Below are 25,118 nucleotides of genomic sequence, written 5' to 3' on the forward strand. Positions count from 1 at the left end.
TCTTTGAGTTATATAGAATAATACCATTATATTTGGCGTTTGTTGACATAGAAACAGTAACATGCAGTCCATGTCTGGATGACGTGCTTTGGGTTTGATTACCCCAATTTATAAGACATGGGTGCCTGTGAACCTGAGAGCTGTCTCTGCCTGGCCCCTGGTAGTCCGCAGGCCCAGCGTGAGAGCCCGCTGTCATGTAGAAGATGAAACACTTCTTGGAATATAAGAGAGGTCCTTTGAATCAGTCAGTCTTATAACCATTCTAGCAGGCTAGGGCCATAGTCCTTGCTGGAGTCCCAGCGGCGTCAATCCACAGCTCGCTTGACAAGACATAAATATAAATAAAACCTAAAAAATATAGATTTTGTTGATTTGGAATTCTATACCGATTTAAGTTTGTCACACACAAAAAAAAAAAAAATAACACAAGAACGATTCATGCATTGTCCCCATTGTTAAAGCGCATGAAAGCGGCATAACATCAAACAGCGGAATTCTTTAAAGCTCAACTTCGGCAGCTCTTTAATCATTAATACATCACAATTCTAACACTGGCCCTCCTGCGATTAGATAAATTATCTGGGAAGTAAGAAATAAATTTTATACTTCCCAGATCATTTTCTCCTGCATTGAGATTGACTTTTTTTTACATTGGTTTAGCTGCGTTTATATGTATTCATATACGTTTACATGCATTTACCTGCACCAAGAGCTTCTAATGGGACCCCAGATACACAGAATTCAAATTTTACTAAAAGCAGCTAAACGCAAAACATAATTAAATGAAAACATGGAAAAGTTTAAATAAATCTAGAGGACATTTCTAAATGTAGGTTTGACAATATGTCAGTGTGAATGAGACCTAAGCCCAACTCCGGTAGAACTGTATTCATTAATGCATCATAAGATTTATTTATTTTAAAAGCCCCAGCCCCCCTTTATACTTACCTGAGTCTGATCTCGATCCAGCCATGTGCAAAAGCGCAGGTTTGCTGCTCTGTCTATCCTCACTGGTTCAGAGGCAGCAGCAGGAGCCATTGGCTCGTGCTGCTGTCAATCACAGTTAGTGAGGAGCAAGTGGGGGTGGGGCCAGGAGAGCTGACAGGTACCCGAGAAGAGGAGAATCAGGGCTTTTCTGTGAAAAACCATTGCACAGAGCAGGTATGACGTTTCTTTTTCTTGTTATATTTTAACTTTTTACAATTGCTTTAAATGCAAGCAGTGTACAGTGCATTGAAAAAGTATTCATATCCTTTGAAATTTTCCACATTTTGTCATGTTACAACCAAAAACTTAAACGTATTTTATGTGATAGACCAACACAAAGTGGCACATAATTGTGAAGTGGAAGGAAAATGATAAATGGTTTTCAATTATTTTTTTACAAATATGTGAAAAGTGCGGTTGCATTTGTATTCAGCCCCCCCTGAGTCAATCCTCTCACTACAAATACAGCTGCAAATCTTTTTGGGTATGTCTCTACCAGCTTTGCACATCTCTGTCAGATTGGATGGAGAGCATCTGTGAACAGCAATTTTCAAGTCTTGCCATGGATTCTCAATTGGATTTAGGTCTGGACTTGGATTGGGCCATTCTAACACATGAATATGCTTCGATCCAAACCATTCCATTGTAGCTCTGGCTGTATGTTTAGGATCGTTGTCCTTCTGGAAGGTCTCGAGTCTTTTGCTGACTCTAATAGGTTTTCTTCTATGATTGCCCTGTATTTGACTCCATCCATCTTCCCATCAACTCTGACCAGCTTTCCCTGCTAAAGAAAAGCATCCCTACAACGTGATGCTGCCACCACCATGTTTCACGGTGGGGAGTTTTTCTCCACACATAGCGTTTTGCCTTTAGGCCAAAAGTTCAATTTTGGTCTCATCTGATTAGAGCCCCTTCTTTCACATGTTTTCTGTGTCCCCCAGATGGCTTCTCGCAAACTGCAATCAGCACTTCTTATTGCTTTCTTTTTGCCACTCTTCCATAAAGGCCAGATTTGTGGAGAGCACAACTAATAGTTGTCCTGTGGACAGATTCTCCCACCTGAGCTGTGGATCTCTGCAGCTCCTCCAGTTACCATGGGCCATTTGGCTGATTCTCTGATTAATTTCCCATGGGTTTGGTCGGTCGGACACTTACATACCCACACATACAAGCCCCTCCCCCCGGTCTGTCGGTCTCGCATTTACCCATCTAGGTTTTGGGCAGCTCCTTCTCGGCTCGCTTTACCCAGCGTCTCGTGCTTCACGGCGGCTACCTTCATGGCAGATTTTTTCTCTGCGGCTTCCCTCAGCAGCCAATACAATTGCTTCTCCTCTCGGCCAATTGAGTCTTAAGACCCGCTTCCTGATTGGCCGGGAGGAGAATCAGGAAGACAATAGCGAATATTAATTAGTTATTTTCACACAACAGGGTGGGCACCTGTGTTTTAAGCCAATTAGAACCACGTGTTTATAAAAAAAACATTGAAATCCATGTGTCCAGCGCCCTGCATGTAGATTACGGGCCAGGGGCATGGATTAGGGGGGCGTCCTTATGAACGGCCTTCCACTGGAGGTTGGTGTGGTAGGTACTGTAGGTTTTATGTCTTATGCATGTCTTTCTCTATAAAAAAAAAAAGGGAGGTTGGGTCCTCTTTAAGCACAGTCACATTATTTTCTGGATAGGTTTGACTTGTTGCCTGAATGTTCTGTCTAGCCACAGTTAACTGCTGCAGTTATCTTACAATTACCCACCTATTTTCCCACAATGTCCTCTGTAATGTTTATAAATTATATTTTATTAACATTTTATGAGTCAGTCAATATCTACAAGGTCACAGAGTCAGGTTTGTTTGCTGTGTATTTCCTATCCGCCATCCACAAATTGTGTTTGCATTATTTGTCAGTTTTTAATTTTCCATTTGCAAGTAAATGTAGACTATACCAACCGCCTCCTATGCAAACAATCATAGCAATATAGAACATTCTGCCTCAGTAATAAGCTCTGGAAAAAAAATAACAGTGACAGCTGCTGAACTCAAAGAACAAGACGTTGTGTTTGTTCAAAGCTGAAATCCGGGAAAATTGTAAAACTACCCCTGCAGTGGAGCTCCCTTGACATTGCAAGGGTTAAATGCTTGTTTTTGTCAAGGGGAATATTAAAATAATAATAATAATTAAAAAAAGGAAATATATATATATATATATATATATATATATATATATATATATATATACATTATATATACAATGTGTGTGTGTGTGTATATATATATATATATATATATATATATATATATATATATATATATATATATATATATATATATATATATATATATATAATGTATGTATAAAAAAATGAAAGGAAAAAAAAAAAATACCGTATTTATCAGCGTATAACACGCACCCTAACTTTAAGAGGGAACTTTCAGGAAAAAAACTTTCCACCCCCCCTGCGTATAACACGCAGGCACAGTTTACCCTCCATTTTCAGGGTAAAAAAGTGAGTGTTATACGCCAATAAATACAGTATATTTGTTTCTGTTTTTTTTGTTATAAGTGATCACATACCCTCCGTTCTCAGCTGCATAAGGAGCTCAGAGAGCTGGGGGTAGAGAAACAGCAGCACACTGATCTTCCCAGTGAATGGCTCTCTGGGGGGGGGTTATTAGCACAAGTCTTATCATTGGAGCAGAGCAGGCTGAGTTTCCAGCACAGCCAGAAAAATTACAATGCTGTCCTCTCATGCCTAAGTGTGGTCAGTTTTTAAAAGGAAAACAGAGGGACTGGTAGGATCATCAGAGATTTCACATAAAGGAAGCAATACAAAGAGAACAGGATCATTTCTTATACAAGTACACGGTACAGTAGTCACATATCAGGAATATGAAATGTTGGGTTTACATATTCTTTTATGTTATATTCTCTATTATTTTAGCTCTCTGTCAGACTAACTTTACTTTAGCAAACCCAGCTGTTGCTTGTCTGTCAAGCTGTACTCTGTGTGAATTAATGTTTGCATTACCTTGTTTGTTCGACCTTAGGCTAGCCATACCGAGCCTGATAAAAGCTAGCAATGCAACTGATCCCAAGACTGCTTGTTACAGTCAGACTGTGCAAAGACAAGATTCTGTTACTTGTCTGATTTTGTGGCTGAAAGCTGAATGTTTCCTTATTACTTATTACTCCCCATGCACACTAAGCGTTTGGCCCTGGTACATGTGATCCTGGGGCCAGATTCACAGAGCGAGTACGCCGGCGTATCTACTGATACTCCGGCGTACTTTCAAATTTGCTGCGTCGTATCTTTAGTTTGAATCCTCAAACCAAGATACGACGGCTTCTGGCTTCGGTCCGACAAGCGTACGCCTTCGGATCGTAGGTGCAATACTTCGGCGCCTGCTGGGTGGAGTTTGCGTCGTTTTCCGCGTTGGGTATGCTAATTAGCTTTTTCCGTCGATCCACGAAAGTACGCGTTGCATTCTCTTACGTTGTCGCTAGTCGGCTTTTCCCGGCGTATAGTTAAAGCTGCTATTTTGCGGCGTATAGATAGACTTGCCATGTTAAGTATGGCCGTCGTTCCCGCGTCGAAATTTGAAATTTTTTATTTTTTTTGCGTAAGTCGTCCGTGAATAGGAAAGGACGTAACTCACGTCTAAGTTCAAAAAATGACGTCGGTGCGACGTCATTTCGCGCAAAGCACGGCGGGAAATTTCAAAACGGAGCATGCGTTCTGCGATCCACCATTCAAAATCTCCTCCAGATACCGAAAGCCAACTACAAGTCCAAAGGAGAAAGGAGATTCGCGGTCCAAGGGCCTAGACTATGGAACGCTTTACCAACCAGCATTCGGTTGGAGGAGAACCACTTGGCGTTCAGGAGAAAGATCAAAACTCATCTCTTTTGATACCAAAGGAGACAGGAACAACAAGCGCCCAGAGGCGATTAAATTCGCATGTGTTGCGCTATATAAGTTTTCATTCATTCATGCGCAGTTCATTCGGCGCGGGACGCGCTTCATTTAAATGAATCACGCCCCCTACCCGCCTACTTGAATTCCGCCGCCAGAAATACACTACGCCGCCGTAACTTACGGCGCAAAATCGTTGAGAATTTGACTTAAAGCCAGGTAAGATACGACGGCGTAGTGTATCTCTGATACGCTGCGCCTGTCCATTTGTATGTGAATCTGGCCCCTGGTGTTTTGGTGTGGGTGGAAGGCACAGGGGAACCATCCAGCCCTACTGCAGGCAACCTGTAAAAGTCTATGAGGCCAAAAGCTGTTGTGGCTGGAAAGGGCCGGACTGGGCACCAAGTGGTACTAACATATAGGGCAGTATGCACCCAGGGATGAATGCCCAAACTGCAGCCTGACCTGTCCAATCACAGCAACTTAGCCTCTTATAAGAGTTTTTCAGGCTGCCCACAGCGGGCCTGGATGGTGCACCTGTGCCATCCGCCTGCACCTAAACCCTGGAGTCTCATACACCGGGGCTAAATGCCTGGTATGCATGAGGCCTCCTTTGAAAAGTAAACCAGTATCGGCTCCCTGTGCACCATATTTATATGTTGCCTGCGTTAGAAAAAAGATTGGGGTGGGTCTTAGAGGGTATGCAAGGATGGATGGATTTTACCACCTCCCAGATCCGAAAGACATCTGTGTGCTAATCAGGGCGGGAAAAAATGAATGATTTTTAAATAAAAATGAATAAAAATCTGATTTTTTTTAAATTTAAATCTGATTTTTTTTCTTTTTTCAAATTTATTTTAATAAAATGCTTTTGGAATAAAATCTAGCTAAAGCTAGTTTCCTATTTAAGATACCTTTCTAACTTAGTTTATTCAGCATGAAATGGAGCTTAGTTATGTAGCATGAGGCTGTATATTCTGCAATATTCAAATTTTTGGTAAACTCATTCAATGAATCGAAGCTCTGCAAGCTGAGAGAACATGCGCTGCATTGATGCATTCACACAATTTCACAGTAACCATGAGATAAAACCGGTCAGGAATATTCCTTTATCCCATTGTTTTGCAAATCTATGTACACTACAAACTGTATGATTGAATCGGTTCTGATATCGCTATTTTACTTACCTGACAGCTTATTATTCTAAAAAGGAAACCTTCATTTTGTTTGCAAATATTAAAGATTGTAAATACAGGTGAGAATAAGTCCTTACATTTAAAGAGCACCTGTCATTTCAGATCCATCATGGCAGCACCTGTTAGCGGGCATCCACTCACCTGCTGCCGCTACGTCCCTCACCTTGGTGTGTCACTGCCGCATCACCAGCCGTCCCATTAAAGTGAATGGGACTGTCGGTGAGTCAACAGCAGGCCAGAGGAGGGACAGAGATGACAGTTGCTCTTTAAAAATTATAAATTTAAATTGAATTGATTTAAATGAAGCCTTTTTACAAGTAACTAGTCAATGAAATGGTGATTTAAATCGAATTGATTTTAATCAAATCCACCCTGGTGCTAATGGAAATATTCACATTTAAAACATAAAAAAAAAACTTTTAGCAATAGAGCATATAGCTACCGGCACAGATGTGAATGGGACCCGTAGGAAATAAGGTTAAATGGATTGAAGTGCGTTTCTGCAGATCTACAAGCGCACTAATTTACGCATAGAAGTGAACCTAGCCTCAGGCTGACCATAGACAGGTAATCTTTTTTTTTTATACAGCTAGGAGGCTAAATGATATAATCAACATTAAATAATTGACTTCTGTTGAGCAGGGGAGGCCACACACTGATCAAACTTCAGCTGACAGCTGCCCGCACAGTAACCCAACATCTTTTAAGGTTGACAGTGCTGCTCTCCAAGGATGACTCCGCTGCTCCTCCATAGATACAGTGGAGGGGTGAGCGTTGTCACTCTAATACAGGAGGTGTGTTACTGGCACAATCACCAGGTGAAATAAAGGGAAACAATGCCTAAAAAGAAAACTAATGCAGCCATCACATCTGAAGATTGGTAAGCTGCAATATATGAATTTTTGGTACCCGGCTTACATATACTTCAGCTAAAAATAGAATACACAGAAAACCGCCTACGTTTTACAGGGATCAGTGGTTTTTTTAAAAAAAAGGTTGAAAACAGGTTTTTCTGTTATTTATTTTTCCTTTGGATGAGAATTTCTATTTAAAGAATCTTTCTTTGTTTCATGACACAGAAGATAAAATAACAATGTCTCTGTTGTGCACTGAGAATTCCTCACTTTTACAGTTTTGTTTGTATGAAAGAAGAATTTAGAGGTGAACTTTGTGTATTATAAGAACTACAAATCTATCTTTAGAGCCGTCGGCTTTTACAGCCTCCTGAGTTTATTAATGTTTGATGACTATGCATTATTATTCCCAAAATGTTGTGTCTTGAGGGGACTTTCCACATTCACCCAGGAAAATATACACCCTATGATGATGATGATGATGATGTCACTCCATTGAGGCCCCAGTTACACATGGCAGAAACGTGGGACGAAACATGCTTGGAGTGTTCTTTCTTAATGGCACTCCAGATGCGCGTAGTAGTCGTGCATTTTGCACCACGTTTTCTGTGCGACAAATCGTGCAAAAAACACGCTTGACTCACACCCAAAATTTGGTACATGAGCTTCTTTGGTACATTTTTGGAGACAAAGGAGGCCCCTTTTAAAGCGGTGGTTCACCCACACTAACAACATTTTACCATTAAATTAGGCATAGTAGCGCGAGCTACAGTATGCCTGTATTGATTTTTTTATCCTCGTACTCACTGTGCAATCCTCTATAGAAGATTCCAACTCCCCGCGGGGAATGGGCGTTCCTATCAAGAGGGAGGATGATTGACGGCAGGCTATGGCACATCACGCTCCCCGAAGATAGCCGGAACAAGTCTCGGCTCTTCACGGCGCTATACGGCGCCTGCGCACAGACTATGCGCAGGCGCCGTGAAGCGCCGAGTCCTATTTCGGCTATTTCCGGAGAAGCGTGACGTGCCATAGCCGGCCGTCAATCATCCTCCCTCTTGATAGGAACGCCCATTCCCCGCGGGGAGTCCGAATCTTCTATAGAGGATTGCACAGTGAGTACGGGGATAAGAAAATCAATACAGGCATACTGTAGCTCGCGCTACTATGCCTCATTTAATGCTATAAATATAATATAATGCTAATGTTTCATTAGGGTGAACCACCGCTTTAAATGAATGGTACTGCTCCAAAAACACGCAAAAAATTCACAAAAAAAGACCCAAAAACGCATTAACGCCGCTCAAGTGTGACTGGGGCCTTAAAAGCTGCTGATCTGCTGTTCTGCCTATTAGAGTATAACCTCAGCTAAGACATTTTCTTTTTGGAAAGCGTGAGATGATTTGGAACCTCTGACAAGTTTCTGTTGCTAATACCGGGACAAGAAGTGAGATAGAATCTTCCCAGTGTGGCTGCCAGAAATAATTAAGAAAAAGTAAAAATTGCTGTATATGTCCCCACTGAAGATTTTTCCTTTCACTTCCTGTCTATCACCAACATCGGTGGCACAGAGTGTGAACAAAGGCGGATCTTTAATTAGGCAAAATAGGTGGTTGCCTAAGGCCTTTCGCTCACAGGGGCCTAATTTGCCTGACGCATTAGACCAGTTTTGAGGGATGGGGGACCTTAATGCTGTTGTGTTCTGCCCCCGCCCCAAAGCACTTCTTCATGTTGAGGGCATGTGGCCTGGTATGGTTCGGGGAGCTCCCCCCATTTCCTGGTCTCACGGGCTGCATGCTTGGATAAGGGCCTGTAATGGATTTTGGGGGGACCCCATGACATTTTTTTTTACATTTTAGCGTGGGGGTTCCCCTTGAAATCCATACCAGACCTAAGGTCTATGTTAGAGCGCACACTGCAGGCTGCAGTCACTTCCCTAGCATAGCCCTCTCCCCCTTGTATTGTATAGCCCTCTCCTCTTCTTGGAGTATCTAATTACTGTCTGTGCTGGCCCAGCTCCTCCAGCCCTTTCCTCCACAATCTAAATGTCCCTCGCCTGCCCCTTTCATTCATTGAATTCAGTTCTTTCCATCATGGAGACTCTGCAGTAAATGTGGGTGTTACCTAGGAGGGTCTGCATGCAGATGAAACCTGACATGACATCCACTCATAACTCATATCCTACTGCTTGCAGCAGGACTGAGGAGTACTGAGGCAGGGGGCAGTGAAGTTCTTCGGAATATATGTACAGCACCTTTCTGGCCCTTCCCACCAGCCATGATCTGCCCCATTTCATAGAGAAACACAGAGACTCATGACATCTCCAGGCAGGGCCGATCCTAGGGTCACAGGCGCCTGGGTGTAGAAATGTTTTTGGCGCCCCCACATGGGCGTCGTCATTTTACTAACTCCTCCCCTTTACACATGTTTTCATGGCAATGACTCAACCACAGAGATGCTACCCCACAAAGTCTTCATTACCCTGGGATCCTTACATGATCTCTTAACAATAAACAAAATACAGGAAGAGAAGCAGAGTACTTTACTGGGACCTGGAGGGGGGCCTCTGTGATGGACACAGAGAGGGCTTCAGTTAGAGAGTCTGTTGGATGTTCGGCGCCCCCACCTCTGCAGGCACCTGGGTGCAATGCACCCTGTGCACCCTGCCTAGGATCGGCCCTGTCTCCAGGTAGCTGCCATGTGCTTCATATAAAGTCCCACCCTTCTCGCTCTTCTTTTGACTTCTCCAGGTATGTAATGAAAAAAGGTATTACAGTGGAACCTCGGTTTAAGGCCTTGTACACACGGGCAAACATGTCCGCTGAAAACGGTCCGCCATACCGTTTTCAGCGGACATGCCCGCCCGGAGATTTCTGTATGATGGCTGTACACACCATCATACAGAAATGAGAGACAATCTGCGCGGACAGACAGTGCGGTGACATGTTTGCGCCGTCGCCGCAACGATGACGCGGCGACATGCGCGACGCTGAAAGGTCAATGCTTCCACGCATGCGTCAAAGTCATTTGACGCATGCGAGGGATGGCGGCCGCTCGGACATGTACGGTAAGTCTGTACAGACGACTGAACATGTCCGACGAACAGGATTCCAGCGGGCATGTTTCTAAGCAAGTTTAGAAACATTTGTACGCTCGAAAACAGTCTGGCGGGCAACTTTTTTTAATTCTGACTCGGTTTGCGAGTGTTGACTCACAAGACGAGCAGAATTCAAGCTAAATAGGCCTGCAGTACCTCATTTGGCCTGAGGTACGGGGCGCAGAAGCTGAGCAGAGACGGAAATGGGCCTGCAGTACCTTATTTGGCTTGAGGTACGGGGGCGCAGGACCCGAGAAAAGCCGAACATTGGCCTGCAGTACCTCGTTTGGCCTGAGGTACGGTGGCGCAGGAAACAAGCCGAAGTGTCCTCGGGCCTTTTCGCCCATTTTCGGCACTCTTTGGCGCCCCCCACCTCTGGCTGCATTCGGTATTGCATTACATTTAAGTCAATGCGGAACAAATTATTTTGGTTTCCATTGACTTCAATGGGAAAACTCGCTTTGATATGCGAGTACTTTGGATTACGAGCATACTCCTGGAACGGATTATGCTCGTCATCCGAGGTTTAACTGTATTTAACAATTTCATTACAGTAAAACCTTGGTTTGAGAGTAATTTGGTTTGAGAGCGTTTTGCAAGACAAGCACATTTTTTAATACATTTGACATCACCATCCGCTTAGAGGAAAACCATTGGGCATTTAGGAAAAAACTAAAGACCCACCTCTTCTGAAAGACCGGTACGACGCTGGATTCCAAGCGCCTTGAGGCGATTAAGTTCGCAATTGCTGTGCTATACAAGTCACTCACTCACTCACTGACTTGATATACAAGTGATGTTTTGATATACAAGTAGTATCATGTCACAACGGAGTATAAAAGAGAAGAGAGGCTCCTCTAAGTGTAGCAATATGGTTCCATTTAATGAAGGAACAACATTTAGCAACTTATTGCTACACTTAGAGGCGCCCCTCTTCTCTTTTATACTCTGTAGCTCCTGCTGGATTTTGCTTCTAATCCCCTTTGGGGAGGCTTCCATTTGTGGATGGACATTTTATGGTTACACAACCTATCACATTGCTATAATTTTTTTATATGGACTATAAACTGAAGGACCTAAAAATAAATGGTTCTGGAACAAATCATTTGAGTTTACATTATTTCTTATGAAGAAATTCGCTTTGATATACAAGTGCTTTGGATTACAAGCATGTTCCCGGAACGAATTATGTTCACAATCCAAGGTTTTACTGTACTATGTTGGGGGGGGGGGGGTAAGGCAAAATATAAGCGAATTAAACTTCTTTAGCTCTATGGCGCGATCTTCCTTTTTGCTCTTCTATCTTTCCTCCATATCTGTGTGTAGAAAGGAGCTCTTAACGTTCCGTGCCAGCAGTTTTGTCGGTCATTGAGAGAAATGTTAAGGTCGTTGTCAGAGGCTGGATGTGAGTGCTGAAGATGTCATCTTGACTTAGAAGGCACAAGCTGCTGTCAGAATGGTGGACGGGACCAGACAGGAGAAGCTTCTTTCATAATGAAATCACACACTCCGAGCTGTGCACAGAGGAGGAATACAGGGGAGGGAGGGAGACCTAAAGGGGAACTCCTGGCACAACACATACCGTATTTATCGCAGTATAACGCGCTCCCGCGTATACCGCGCACCCCTAAAGTGGCCCCCAATCCTGTGGAAAACACGTTTTTTTTGTACTTACAGTTTTGGTGTCTTGCGCGGCGTCCATCGGCGGCCTCGTCGGGTCCGGCGTCCGTCTGCGGCTTCGGGTGTCCTCTTCGTCGGGTATGGCGTCCTTCTGCAGCGTCCCCGCGTCCTCCTCGCTCGTTTCCCGCGCCGAGTTTGAATACTGCGCCGACATATACAGAGCGCAGTACACTCGTGTATTGTCGGGCAGGCTCAGCAACACACGCGCTCACGTCCTGTACGTCCAGGACGTGAGCGCGGAAGGAGCCGAGACTGGCCGACTATACCCGAGTGTACTGCGCTCGGTATATGTCGGCGCAGTATTCAAAACTCGGCACGGGAAAGCGGGTATCGGCGTATACCGTGCACCCACGATTTTGCCCCCGCGGTATACGCCGATAAATAGCCACGGATATACAAAGTGAACAGTTCTTTATCTTCCCACACCAAAGTAAAGGAGACCCTGTTCAAAAGTGTGGTGCCTAAACCCACCAATGTCCCCCACACTGAATGCTTCTGGTGTAAGAATCAGGTGACGCCTAGTACAGCTAGTAGGCCAGCCATTGATAAATCTCTCATTGAAAACTTCCTCACATGCCAAGTTTTGTCCAGGTAAGGAGGAAAAGTTGCAGCAATTGCTAGATGTGATAATTTCCATAGACATCAACAGGGCTTTTTTTTTCAGCTGAAACTTGTTGGAACTCAGTTCCACCACGTCCCACTCAGCTCAGGCCCTCTGCTCCCTGCTCACCACTATTACTTGTAAACACAGAAGTCCGGCTTCTGTGGTTACAAGTGACAGCTCGTCTCCCAACGGCCCCTTTGTCTGCTCACCCACACTCCAATCCCCGGGTTTCTGTGCCTCAGGAAAAGGATGTGTGTGCTGGATATTTGAAGCTCAGCAACCAGTAGATACATTGCGGATGAAAAGTGTTGATGCCTGAACCTCCATCCTCGGGTGGGTGAGCTCACCATCCAATGTCTGTGACTGAAGTCTCCCTCCCTTCTCTAACCTGCCTCCGAGCGAGTGAGTACACTAAGGTAAGGGGGACTCCGATGTAAGGGGAGCTATGTGGACTCGGATGTAAGGGGGGCATTGGGAGCCCTAATTTAAGGGGGAATTCTGGGAACTTTGATGTAAGTGGGAGGTTTGGTGAGCAGAAACCCCTTTACATCAGAGTCCTATGATAGACAGAACAGTCGTCCAATGGCATCCCAGGAGACAGGACTTCCATTAGAGATGCTGCTGAGTAAACAGGAGATTCTCTTCATGTAATCTGACAGCGCTTGTCCTGCCCCCTCCCTGTCCCCTCCAAGGCAACGCCAATAAATACAGTATATATCTTTTATGGCCCTGGGGGCCACAAACAATATATATATCCAAATCCCCAGGGGGGCCATATTAAATCAACAGGGGGGCTCATTTGGCCCCCGGGCCAGACTTTGGACATGCCTGCTTTAGATTTACTAAAATGAAGTTATATGAGGACAAACCTAGCTCCATGCAGGCCTGGCCCTTGCACTACATACTTGTTGGTAGATTGTACAATCAGATCATGGTAAGCTTTAGGGGTAACGCTGATATTTATACCGAGTCTTCACTCCCCTCACGGCACTACTAAAAATAAAATATGTGAGTGGAGAATCTTTTGAAGCAATTTTGTATTTTCCTGAAGCCCTCTGTGCTCCTCTACCACAATGCACAGCGATGACCCACTTTATTCCCCTTCTCCACCGTGACCTTTAGAAAAATTCACATTAGGTTAGATCACAAATGTATTTATTTGAATTCCACTCGGTGATTATGACATATCTTGTCTGGTTCAGGGTTGTTGAAGTGCCGGCTATCCCCCCTCCATGTGTGCAGGCGCGCTGCGTATCGCCGCACACCGCAGTCTGCTTAGAGGAAAGTTACACAGCAGACAGTCAGCGGCTTCCAGGGCAGGAGACGAGCAACGATGGCTGCTGTGCTCGGCTTGGAAGCTGGCTAGGAAAAACATCATGTCGGGAGGGGAATGTGGTTTGTGTCGAGTGTCTTAAAGCAGGGAAATGAAATGTTTCTGCTCTGGCATGCCTTTTCCTTGTCAATGAGAGGTTACAACAACACTAGGAGTGTTGTATTTTTAAACATCACGTGTTTCCGTGCTGTGTGGATCGTGGGTTTAGACGGCCTTGTATTACCGCCGCTTTTGTATGGATTTTGGCTTCCATGTATCCCCAGCAATATAACATGGACTTTGGCTGCCTTGTATCCCTACTGGTAAAACACAACATTTGGTACTCCTGTATTTTGTGTTACACGCAGTTTGGTATCCCTGTAACCTTGTCTAAAGTGGATTTTGGTATACCTACTGGTAAACCATGGAAGTTGGCATCTCTGTATCCCCACATTTTACATGTGGTTCAGTATTCCAGCCAGGGCCGGGACAAGGGGTGGGCAAAAAGGGTGGTTGCCCTGGGTGCAGTGTGTATTGTAGGGATGGGCGTGTTGCAAGTTCCTTCTACTGTAAGCTTGACAGGACTAGTGACAGCGGCATCACTACTTATGTCAGCCCAGCGGTGGAAGTGGAAGATAGAAGAGGATGGAGCCAGGAGGAGGAGTGGGCTGTGCTCTCTCTCCCCTTTCTCCTCATAGACTTGCACATAATGAAGGTTGGGGGGGGGGGGGGTGCAATTTGGCATTTTTGCCCTGGGCACTGGATGATCTTTGTCCCGGCATTGATTCCTGCATTTTACCTGGAGGTTGGCATCCCTGTATCCTTAATCTTAAATAAAGTTCAGAATTCATGCATCTTACATGGAAGTTGGCATCTCTGTATCCCTATGTCTTACATAAAGTTCAGAATTCATGCATTTTACATGGAAGTTGGCATTCCTGTATCCCTACGTCTTACATGTAGTTCACAATTCATGCATCTTGCATAGAAGTTGGCATCCCTGTACCCCACCAGGAGTTCATGACAGCCTGGACTTGGAAAAAGGGTTGAATTATGCCGGCTGTCATTCAACTCAGATCACTGAGGATTGAAGTTCTGCTTTAAATCAAACTGCTTGCTGCTCCCCCCACACTAAACTTTCTATCTACGCTGGATCTAGGTCCTTCAGAGTTAAGCAAATTGCTGCTTCTTTGATCCTTCACTTGTTCATACCACTGGTAGGTAGAAACACAGATTGGGTGTGGGTCAGTGGTTTTCAAGGATAAATCCTTCATTGCATGAGGGGCAGTCCCTGTAAATTAGGTGCAGCTGACAACCATGAAGTTCATCTGCTTATGTTTGACCCTGAAGCAAAAGTTGTCTATACGATGTAGCACCCTCCTAGATAGGCTGCTAGTTAGGTATTAGTTTAGCTCTTGTAATCAGTTGAGCAGTGTGCGATTGTTCTGGTCTGCTCTGAGTTTCACTGGTTGTGGGATAGATTGCTTCCCTCTGCCTTCTGCAAGAGATAACTGTGTGAAAAGAAATGACACAAATTTCATTTGCGTACAGCGTTGCATTACCACATGCAATTGCCAGTTAAAATAGCGCAGCGCTAAATAGCAAAAAATGGCCTGGTAATGAAGTTATTAGTCACCATGTTGTATACACATTTGTTGTCTTCAGTGTCATTTTTTTAGGTTCAAAGTTTGGAAGGTACTAATAACATACCAAGTCATACAACTCTGTCCCAAGCTATATCACCAAACTATTATTTTTGCTCCTCCTAAGACTTCCTGCTCTGTAGCTCCCTCGTCACTTCCTCCACTCCTCGGCCCCAGGACTTCTCCTGAGCCTCTCCCATCCTTTGAAACTTCCCTACCCCAATCACTATCTTTGACTCTGTCTGAGCATTCACTTTCTCCAACAACTCATCCTTCACAGCTATTTTCTCTTATATCACTTGATCCTCCTTTTTAGATTGCCAGCTCTCATGAGCACAATAAAATTGCAACAAAATTCAATAGAAGAAAGAGTTATTGAATTCTGTTGCAATTCTATTTTCTCCCTTAATTTTGTAAAACTGTTGGTGCTATATAAATCCTGTATTATAATAATAAGGTATACGGGAATGACACACTCTTTGGAGTGCTAACTTCAGAATGATGCCTGCATCCAAGGATGCCAAATTCCTTGTTACCCTGCAGGCTGCATGGGGTGAATGAGAAACAGTGCTGCCTGCAGCGATCGGAGTCCGCCTCTCTCTCTGAACTCTGTATATGTGTGTATATGTGTGTGTGTGTGTGTGTGAGCTGCAGTATAAGGAGAGAGCAGAGATCACATGTTGGAGCGCATATCACCGTCTGCTCACTTCATTCTAGCACTATGCTCAGTCAGTCTGCCTGTGCTCTCCCCAGCCTGACATCCGACTGATATGTAAGGTGAGTCTATGCATTGCTTTGTATACGTTGTCTCCTGCACTAGCACTCTGTCTTTGTTGTGGGTTTTTTTTGCCTACAGCTGTTATTATATAACTGGGAATTCCAGATATTTGTCCGGGGGTTCCTGCCTTTTATTTGTTAAAAACCTAAAATATGTTCACGATTAGATTCACAGCAACTCGGGAACGCTGCAAAAACCAGAGCTGCATTGACCCTCTCAGTGACTGTGAAGATATCTATCGACCGGCTGTATATGTATGCTAACTGTGTTAGCTGGCTATATTTGCATGATATATTTATGTTTTTGTGGTTTTGTGTATTGGTCTGTTGAATATTATTGTAGTAGAAAAAAATTAAAATTTTTAAGATCATCTATCAACATGCTGCATTTCCATAGCTTCCATCAGACCTAGTTTGCAGGACAGTCCCTTTCTTGGACCAAAATACCTCCATCCATCTGTCCTTCATAACTGCCCCTTGTTTTGATCTGATGTATAGACCAGTATAACCTGTAAGTGGCGGTTCACACAGGAGCGACCTGTCAGGTGACTTTGACTATATACACACACATACAGACATTTATTTTTTATATGTTTGGGTACTATACACACCCATATATTTCCCACCAATTATCACCAAAAATGTTGCACCTATTTTACCTTTCATATGGACTCTATTTTTGTGCTGGTTCAATTTGTGCTTATCTTTGTACTTTAAAAACAATGCACACCGATTGTGGTTATTATTTGTGTGTGTGTGTGTGTATGTGTGTGTGTGTGTGTGTGTGTATGTATGTATATATATATATTTACTGTATACCATATATACTCAAGTATAAGCCGACCCGAATATAAGCTGAGGCACCTAATTTTACCACAAAAAAAATGGGAAAACGTATTGACTCACTTTGTCTCACCGTGTACATATCCATGCCTCACTGTGCCCATACCTCACTGTGCCCATGCCTTACTGTGCCCATGCCTCACTGTGCCCATGACTAGACTGACGTTTAACATGGGAGTCTATGGAAGGGGTGCCCGGCTTTGAACAATCGGTGCTCCCCAGCCTTAGGTCCCTTAGACAACAAACTTTGCAGACTTATAGGGGAAGAGTGGGGCTAAATGTGTGCCAAGTTTAGGGGTCCAGAGAACCTATGGCCGGCCGGTACCGGGTCCCAAAAAATTCGGGAGATCGGGCGCAAAAAGGTGACTCGAATATAAGCCGAGGGGGGCATTTTCAGCACAAAAAAAATGTGCTGAAAAACTCTGCTTATACTCGAGTATATACGGTGTGTGTGTGTGTATATATATATATATATATATATATATATATATATATATATATATATATATATATATATATATATATATATACAGTGGGGATCGAAAGTTTGGGCACCCCAGGTAAAAATTTGTATTAATGTGCATAACGAAGCCAAGGAAAGATGGAAAAATCTCCAAAAGGCATCAAATTACAGATTAGACATTCTTATATGTCAAAAAAAGTTAGATTTTATTTCCATCATTTACACTTTCAAAATGACAGAAAACAAAAAAATGGCATCTGCAAAAGTTTGGGCACCCTGCAGAATTTATAGCATGCACTGCCCCCTTTGCAAAGCTGAGACCTGCCAGTGTCATGGATTGTTCTCAATCATCGTCTGGGAAGACGATGATTTTAAATGCCCAGACTCATCTGACCCTGCTCCAACAATCAGCACCATGGGTTCTTCTAAGCAGTTGTCTAGAAAACTGAAACTGAAAATAGTTGACGCTCACAAAGCTGGAGAAGGCTATAAGAAGATAGCAAAGTGTTTTCAGATGTCAATATCCTCTGTTCGGAATGTAATTAAGAAATGGCAGTCATCAGGAACAGTGGAAGTTAAAGCAAGATCTGGAAGACCAAGACAAATAACAGACAGAACAGCTTGCAGGATTGTGAGAAAAGCAATTCAAAACCCACGTTTGACTGCACGATCCCTCCAGAAAGATCTGGCAGACACTGGAGTTGTGGTACACTATTCCACTATAAAGAGATACTTGTACAAATATGGTCTTCATGGAAGAGTCATCAGAAGAAAACCTCTTCTACGTCCTCACCACAAAAATCAGCGTTTGAACTTTGCAAATGAACATATAGACAAGCCTGATGCATTTTGGAAACAAGTTCTGTGGACCGATGAGGTTAAAATATAACTTTTTGGCCGGAATGAGCAAAGGTACGTTTGGAGAAGAAAAGGCACAGAATTTAATGAAAAGAACCTCTGTCCAACTGTTAAGCATGGGGGTGGATCAATCATGCTTTGGGGTTGTATTGCAGCCAGTGGCACAGGGAACATTTCACGAGTAGAAGGAAAAATGGATTCAATAGAATTTCAGCAAATTTTGGATGGTAACTTGATGCCATCTGTGAAAAAGCTGAAGTTAAAGAGAGGATGGCTTCTACAAATGGATAATGATCCTAAACACACCTCAAAATCCACGGGGGATTACATCAAGAGGCGTAAAACTGAAGGTTTTGCCATGGCCTTCACAATCTCCTGACCTCAACATAATTTATGGATAGACCTTAAAAGAGCAGTGCGTGACAGACAGCTCAGACATCTCAAAGAACTGGAAGACTTTTGTAAGGAAGAATGGGCAAAGATACCTCAAACAAGAATTGAAAGACTCTTGGCTGGCTACAAAAAGCGTTTACAAGCTGTGATACTTGCCAAAGGGGGCAGTACAAGATATTAACTCTGCAGGGTGCCTAAACTTTTGCAGACGCCATTTTTTTGTTTTTTGTAATTTTGAAAGTGTAAATGATGGAAATAAAATCTAACTTTTTTTGACATATTATAAGAATGTCTAATCTGTAATTTGATGCCTTTTAGAGATTGTTCCATCTTTGCTTGGCTTCGTTATGCACATTAATACAAATTTTTACCTGGGGTGCCCAAACTTTCGATTCCCACTGTATATATATATATATGTGTATATATAAATATATATATAAATACATTTTTAGTGCTTACGCACTAGCCCTGACCAAGGGGGTGGCCATTCCCCTGAAACCTGCTTAATGTACATGTTTATACTTTTAATAAACGTCCTATGAACCATACATCAAAGCAGCAGTTTTCTGGACACCAGGCGCTCCTTCAATCCCACTCAAGATTCCTCAAAAGTTGTAGACGTGCTCCTTTTGTATTGGTGGTCAGGGTAGACGTGCTCCTCTTGTATTGGTGGTCAGGGTAGACATGCTCCCCTTGTATTGGTGGTTAGGGTAGACGTGCTCCTCTTGTATTGGTGGTCAGGGTAGATGTGCTCCTCTTGTATTGGTGGTAAGGGTAGACGTGCTCCTCTTGTATTGGTGGTCAGGGTACACGTACTCCCCTTGTATTGGTGGTTAGGGTAGACATGCTCCTCTTGTATTTTTGATCAGTGTAGACGTGCTCCTCTTGTATTGGTGGTCAGGGTACACGTGCTTCCCTTGTATTGTTGGTCACTGGTCAGTGTAGATGCGCTCCCCTTGTATTGGTGGTCAGTGTAGATGTGCTCCCCTTGTATTGGTTGTCAGGGTAGAAATACCCCCCGCCTCCTTGTATTGGTGGTCAGGGTAGACATGCTCTCCTTGTATTGGTGGTCAGTGTAGACATGCTCTCCTGTATTGGTGGTCAGGGTAGACATGCTTTCCTTGCATTGGTCGATTGGTGGTCAGAATAGACCTTCTCTCCTTGAATTAATGATCGGGGTAGACGTGCTCTCCTTGTATTGGTGGTCAAGGTAGAAATGCTCCCCTTGTATTGGTGGTCAGGGTAGATGTGCTCTCTTTGTATTGGTGGTCAGTGTAGACTTGGTTCCCTTGAATTGTTGGTCAGTGTAGATGTTTAACATCGTCTGCCTGAAACATCTGATACTTAGAGTGTTCCTGTTTCCCATTTTTGAAACTTAGGAGATATGCATATCTATCTTCAGTGTTCTGTAAGGGAGTGTGTAGACAACCTTATAAGCAAAGGGCCTTTTTCCTTTTAAAGGAAGGTATGGAGGCTTCCCTTTGTGATCTCTTTCTGAAAGTACTAGTTTCCTGGCTGTCATTGTGATCCAGTGATTTCGCTCCTCTCTGATGCAGAACAAGTTGTGACATCACTCAGACTGTCCTGATTTATGTGATTGTTGCAGGTCGATGTCTTAAAGTGTTCAACACAGAGACAGCCAGTTGTCCATTTTCAGAGGGAGGTCACTGTTTGCAGCCTTCTTTTACCTTCTGATTTCTTGAAAAATCTACTCTTTTCAATCATCCACCCTCCCCCCACTGCAAGGGTTAAATGCTTAAGTCTGAAGCCTCGTACACACGACCGAGGAACTCGACGGGCGAAACACATCGTTTTCCTCGTCGAGTTCCTTGTTAGGCTGTCGAGGAACTCGACAAGGCAAGTTTCTCCATTCCCGTCGAGGAAAAAGAAGACATGCTCTCTTTTTGGCTCGACGGGATCCTCGACAGTTTCCTCGTCGAAAAATGTACACACGACCGGTTTCCTCGGAAAAAAAAAAATCCCAGCAAGTTTCTTGCTGGTTTTTGCCGAGAAACTCTGTTGTGTGTACGAGGTCTGAGGCTTTGTTCACCCTGACACCCATGCACATAGCTTTCCTAAATGCAGACGTGATATGAGAAGTATAAAAAACGTTAGTGAATCCCTTATCACTTCCTCCTGCAATTTAACACGTATAGCTGCATTTATTTGTGTTTAATCAGGCTTAGCGTGTCTGATCGGATCTTGGATACACAGAATTCTAGTTTCTCTATACACCGCTAAACAAGGCCTTGTTCACTTGATGCCTGTATAATGTGAACGGACTATTTTTTGCAGCATCTGTACCTTCCAGGTGCTGCGTACCGACCGCCTATGGAAACCTATTAAGACACAATGGCTGCACAGACACAGCCGCTTGTCCTAATGTGACAGGACCAATGTCTTCCATGGACTGCCAGTAGGGTGACCACATTTCCAAACTACCATTCACGGACACCCCCCTTCCCAAAAATCAGCTTGTGGTGTAACGAATCACAACACAGTGATTGGACACAAGAGGCAGGATTTATGATTTCTCCAATCACAAGCAGGGGGCGGGGACTGTGCTCCTCCGGGCTTTTGAGATTTTGAGGGACTGTCTCTATTCACCTCCATGCTGAGAGAAGACTATCTTTTTCACTAATGAATGAGAAAAAATTACTAAATGCCAAGGCCAGTCTGTTCCTGTGCTGCCACTGACCACACATTGGCCCGGATTCACAAAGCACTTACGCCGACGTATCTCGAGATACGCCGCGTAAGTGTAACTATGGGCCGTCGTATCTTTGCGCCGTGCCCACAATCTGAGATACACCTAAAAATAGGCTTCCTACGACCGACGTAACTTACCTACGCCATCGTATCGTGGGCGCATATTTACGCTGGGCACATTTGCCGCTCCCATAGATTTTCTATGCACATATGCAAATAAGGGAGATATGCCGATTCACAAACGTAGTTGCGCCCGGCGCATCATATACGCAGTTTGCGTAAGTCGTACGTCCGGCGTAAAGTTATTCCCCATATAGGAGGTGCAACTCATGCAAAGGTATGGACCAGGGAACACAAGCCGTCGTATCTTTTGTCATTTACATTGTACGTGAATATGACTAGGCGTAGGTTACGTTCACGTCGTAGGCTATGATTCGACGTAGTTGTCTCGACGTGATTCTGAGCATGCGCACTGGGATGCGGCCACGGGACGGCGCATGCGCCGTTCATTTTAAGTACGCTTGGCCCATCATTTGCATGGGGTCACGCCTCATTAGCATGGCTCACGCCCACTTCCACCTACACGGGCTTACGCCGAGGAAACCCAGCGTATCCTTAACAGCGAGTGGGAGCAAGTGCTTTGTGAATCCAGTGCTTGCCTCTGTGCGCTGCGCCGGCGTAGCGTAAAAGAGATACGCTACGGCGGCATAAATATGCGCCGATGTATGTGAATCCGGGCCATTGTTTATATCTCAGTCCTGGCATCGGCAAACGTTTACATGTGTACAGAGTAAAATACGCTCAGAATCAAACTGTTGGCGCAGAATTTTCTTATTGTGGTTTAGACAGCTAAATAGAGCCATGTACATGGGCCCATAGTATATTATACTACTGTATTCAAATCTATTTAATTACTTCAAACATGCTTGTGACAAACATAGATCAGACAAAAAAGTAAAAAAAAAAAAATACAAAACCATGTATACTACTTTTTCTGATGCCACTTTTCTATGTTTAAATTATGAGTCTGGGCACTGCGTATTGTATGCCCATGTGCATGAGCCTTTATTCTACTTATGAGCTCTGTAGTTCTAAGGACTTGTTTACACAACTTTCCACTGTGGGCTGATGTCCGCACTGTAGTGCACATATGTCAAGCACAAGGCCCGCGGGCCGAATCTGACCCTCCAGGCCATTTCATGTGGCCTTTGCACCTCCCCTACAGCTGTGGCACCCCTCTCATCTCCGCTCCCACCTTGTCTCAGCTCCTCCATCTCAGCTCCTTCTCCAGATCCTGTGATTTTTCATGCAGCCACAGAGAGGCTTGTCTCTGCGCCCCCTCCCTCCAGTCTCAGCAGTCAGCAGCAGAGAGGAGGGCAGGACTCCTCCTACAGATCCTGCGCCTCTCTGTCCAGCTGCAGCATCACCTCTTCTCCACCTTTCCTGGTCTCAGCATTCTGCAGACTACGGTATCTGACTCCAGCCCTCTTTGAGTCCTCCTCTAGACCCTGCACTTTCTACTTCCCAGCTCCACCCTCGATTGTTCACCGCAGCATCACAAGGTAAGGGAGGTGCACTGTGATGTAAGGGTGGGTGGGGGGCTCTTGACTTTTGACGGTGGGGGGCTTGCTCTTGACATCTAATCTTACAGATATAACCGGCCCTTTGAGGGCAACCGTAATGCTGATGCAGCCAGTGATTATATTGAGGTTGACACCCCTGCCGTAGGGGATTCAAGGGACGGTCTTTTGCATTTTTACAGCACAAGGCATTGAGAAAAGGAAAGGGGGGGGGGGGGGAGAGGTCACATGCTTCGGGATTTTAACTGTGTCAAAAAATTCAGTAAATTAATAAAAACATGAGACAGTACATATCAAAAAGCTTACTTGTTCCTGTGAGAGTACGTATAATACCATTTCTCTCGACATGTTTCGCTCACAAAGGAGCTTCTTCAGGAGATTAATTTGTGACGTTTTAATGCACAAGAAGTAACAAAGAAACGATATGAACGCTCATGTAATGAATAGAGAAAACCACACATTTAGATATATATAATATACGTATATCTATATGCATTCATACATAAATTTGAATGCTAAACAAAAATATTAAGGCAAATCAAAAGAAAATCAATCAATAAGGACATATTAGAAATAGTTGCATCTAATTGCATTTTATTATTTATTTATTTATTAATTGCTCATTCTCACTACCTTAAGAGCCGGTTCACACTGGTGCGGCACGACTTCGGGGGCAACTGGGCAAGGCGTCCTGAAGACGACTTCAGAGGCGACTTGCAAAATGACTTCTGTATAGAAGTCAATGCAAGTCGCCCCCAAAGTCGTACAAGAACCTTTTTCTAAGTCGGAGCGACTTGCGTCGCTCTTATTATAATGGTTCTATTAAACAAAGCAGGACGCGATTTGTCAGGCGGCTGAGTCTCCTGACGAGTCGCCCCAGTGTGAACCGGCTCTAACTCAACACAGGGCGTTGTTTTCCTTTTTTCCACTAAGTTTATTAAGTGCCGGTTCACACTACAGCAACATGAAAGTCGGCAAGACTTTGCGAGGCAACTTCGAGGCAACTTCAATTAGCCTCCAAGACAGGCAACTTTGCCAGTGGCCAATCAAACAATAATCAGCTCTGTGGGAGGGAGGGGTTTGCCTGAGAAAACTATTTTTTCTTTCTGTAAAGTTGCTTCAGTTAAGACAGGGATCCGACTTTGGAGGCAACTTCCATTGAAATCAATGGGTACAAGTTGCCTTGAAGTAGTACAGGAACCTTTTCTGTCGGAGTGAATTCAGTAGTGTACATTAAGACGGCTCTCATTCACTTCAATTTCTCATGTCGCGCGACTTGAGGCTACACCAGTCGGATCCCAAGTCGCGGTAGTATGAACCGGCACTAAAGGAGAAGTGTGATGCGTCGTACACACGACCGTTTTTCATGACGAGAAAAATTTCATTTTTTTAATTTGTCATTAAAAAACGATCGTGTGTGGGCTCCAGAGCATTTTTCTCGACGTGATGTCCGCGAGGTACCCGCGATCGGCGGTGACAGCAGGGACGCGGAGCTCTGTGTGTAAACACAGAGCTCCACGTCCTGTCAGGGAGAGTGGAGACCGATGCTGTGTCCCTTGTACATAGGGACACAGCATCGGTCACCTCCCCCAGTCAGTCCCCCTCCACACAGTTAGAATCACTCCCCCTAGAGTTAACCCCTTCACTGCCAGTCACATTTATACAGTAATCAATGCATTTTTTAGCACTGTTCGCTGTGTAAATGTGAATGGTCCCAAAATAGTGTCAAAAGTGTCCGATATGTCCACCGCAATATCGCAGGCCTGACAAAAAAAAAAACGCAGATTGCCGCCATTACTAGTAAAAAATAAATCATAAATCTATCCCCTATTTTGGAGGCCTTTAACTTTTGCGCAAACCAATCAATATGCGCTTATTGCGATTTTTTTTTACAAAAAATATGTAGAAGAATACGTATCGGCCTAAACCAATTTTTTTTTAAATTGGGATATTATTATAACAAAAAGTAAAACATTTTTTTTTTTTTTTTTAAATTCTGTTTTTTTGTATATAGCGCAAAAAATAAAAACCGCAGAGATGATCAAATACCACCAAAAGAAAGCTCTATTTGTGGTAAAAAAATGTAAAAACATAATTTGGGTACAGTGTTGTATGACCGCGCAATTGTCATTCAAAATGCGTCAGCGCTGAAAGCTGGAAATTGGTCTGGGCAGGAAGGGGGTTTAAGTGCCCAGTAATGAAGTGGTTAAAAA

General features: G+C 43.9%; 1 protein-coding gene across 9 annotated transcripts in view; it reads left to right on the forward strand.

The window, feature by feature from the left end:
* Positions 1-25,118, forward strand: part of KIAA1217 (KIAA1217 ortholog) — a 440,691-nt gene that overhangs the window by 304,506 nt on the left and 111,067 nt on the right. Inside the window, exon 1 of one of the 9 annotated variants that reach the window (XM_040352525.1) lies at positions 15,906-16,059. The exons of the other annotated variants lie outside the window; for them this stretch is intronic. The gene's annotated coding sequence lies outside the window, so the exon portion shown is untranslated. Of the gene's footprint in view, positions 1-15,905; positions 16,060-25,118 lie in introns of those variants that run through there. 9 annotated transcript variants of the gene reach the window in all.

The sequence above is a fragment of the Rana temporaria genome, chromosome 5, assembly GCF_905171775.1.
Source record: "Rana temporaria chromosome 5, aRanTem1.1, whole genome shotgun sequence".
Classification (NCBI taxonomy): domain Eukaryota; kingdom Metazoa; phylum Chordata; class Amphibia; order Anura; family Ranidae; genus Rana; species Rana temporaria.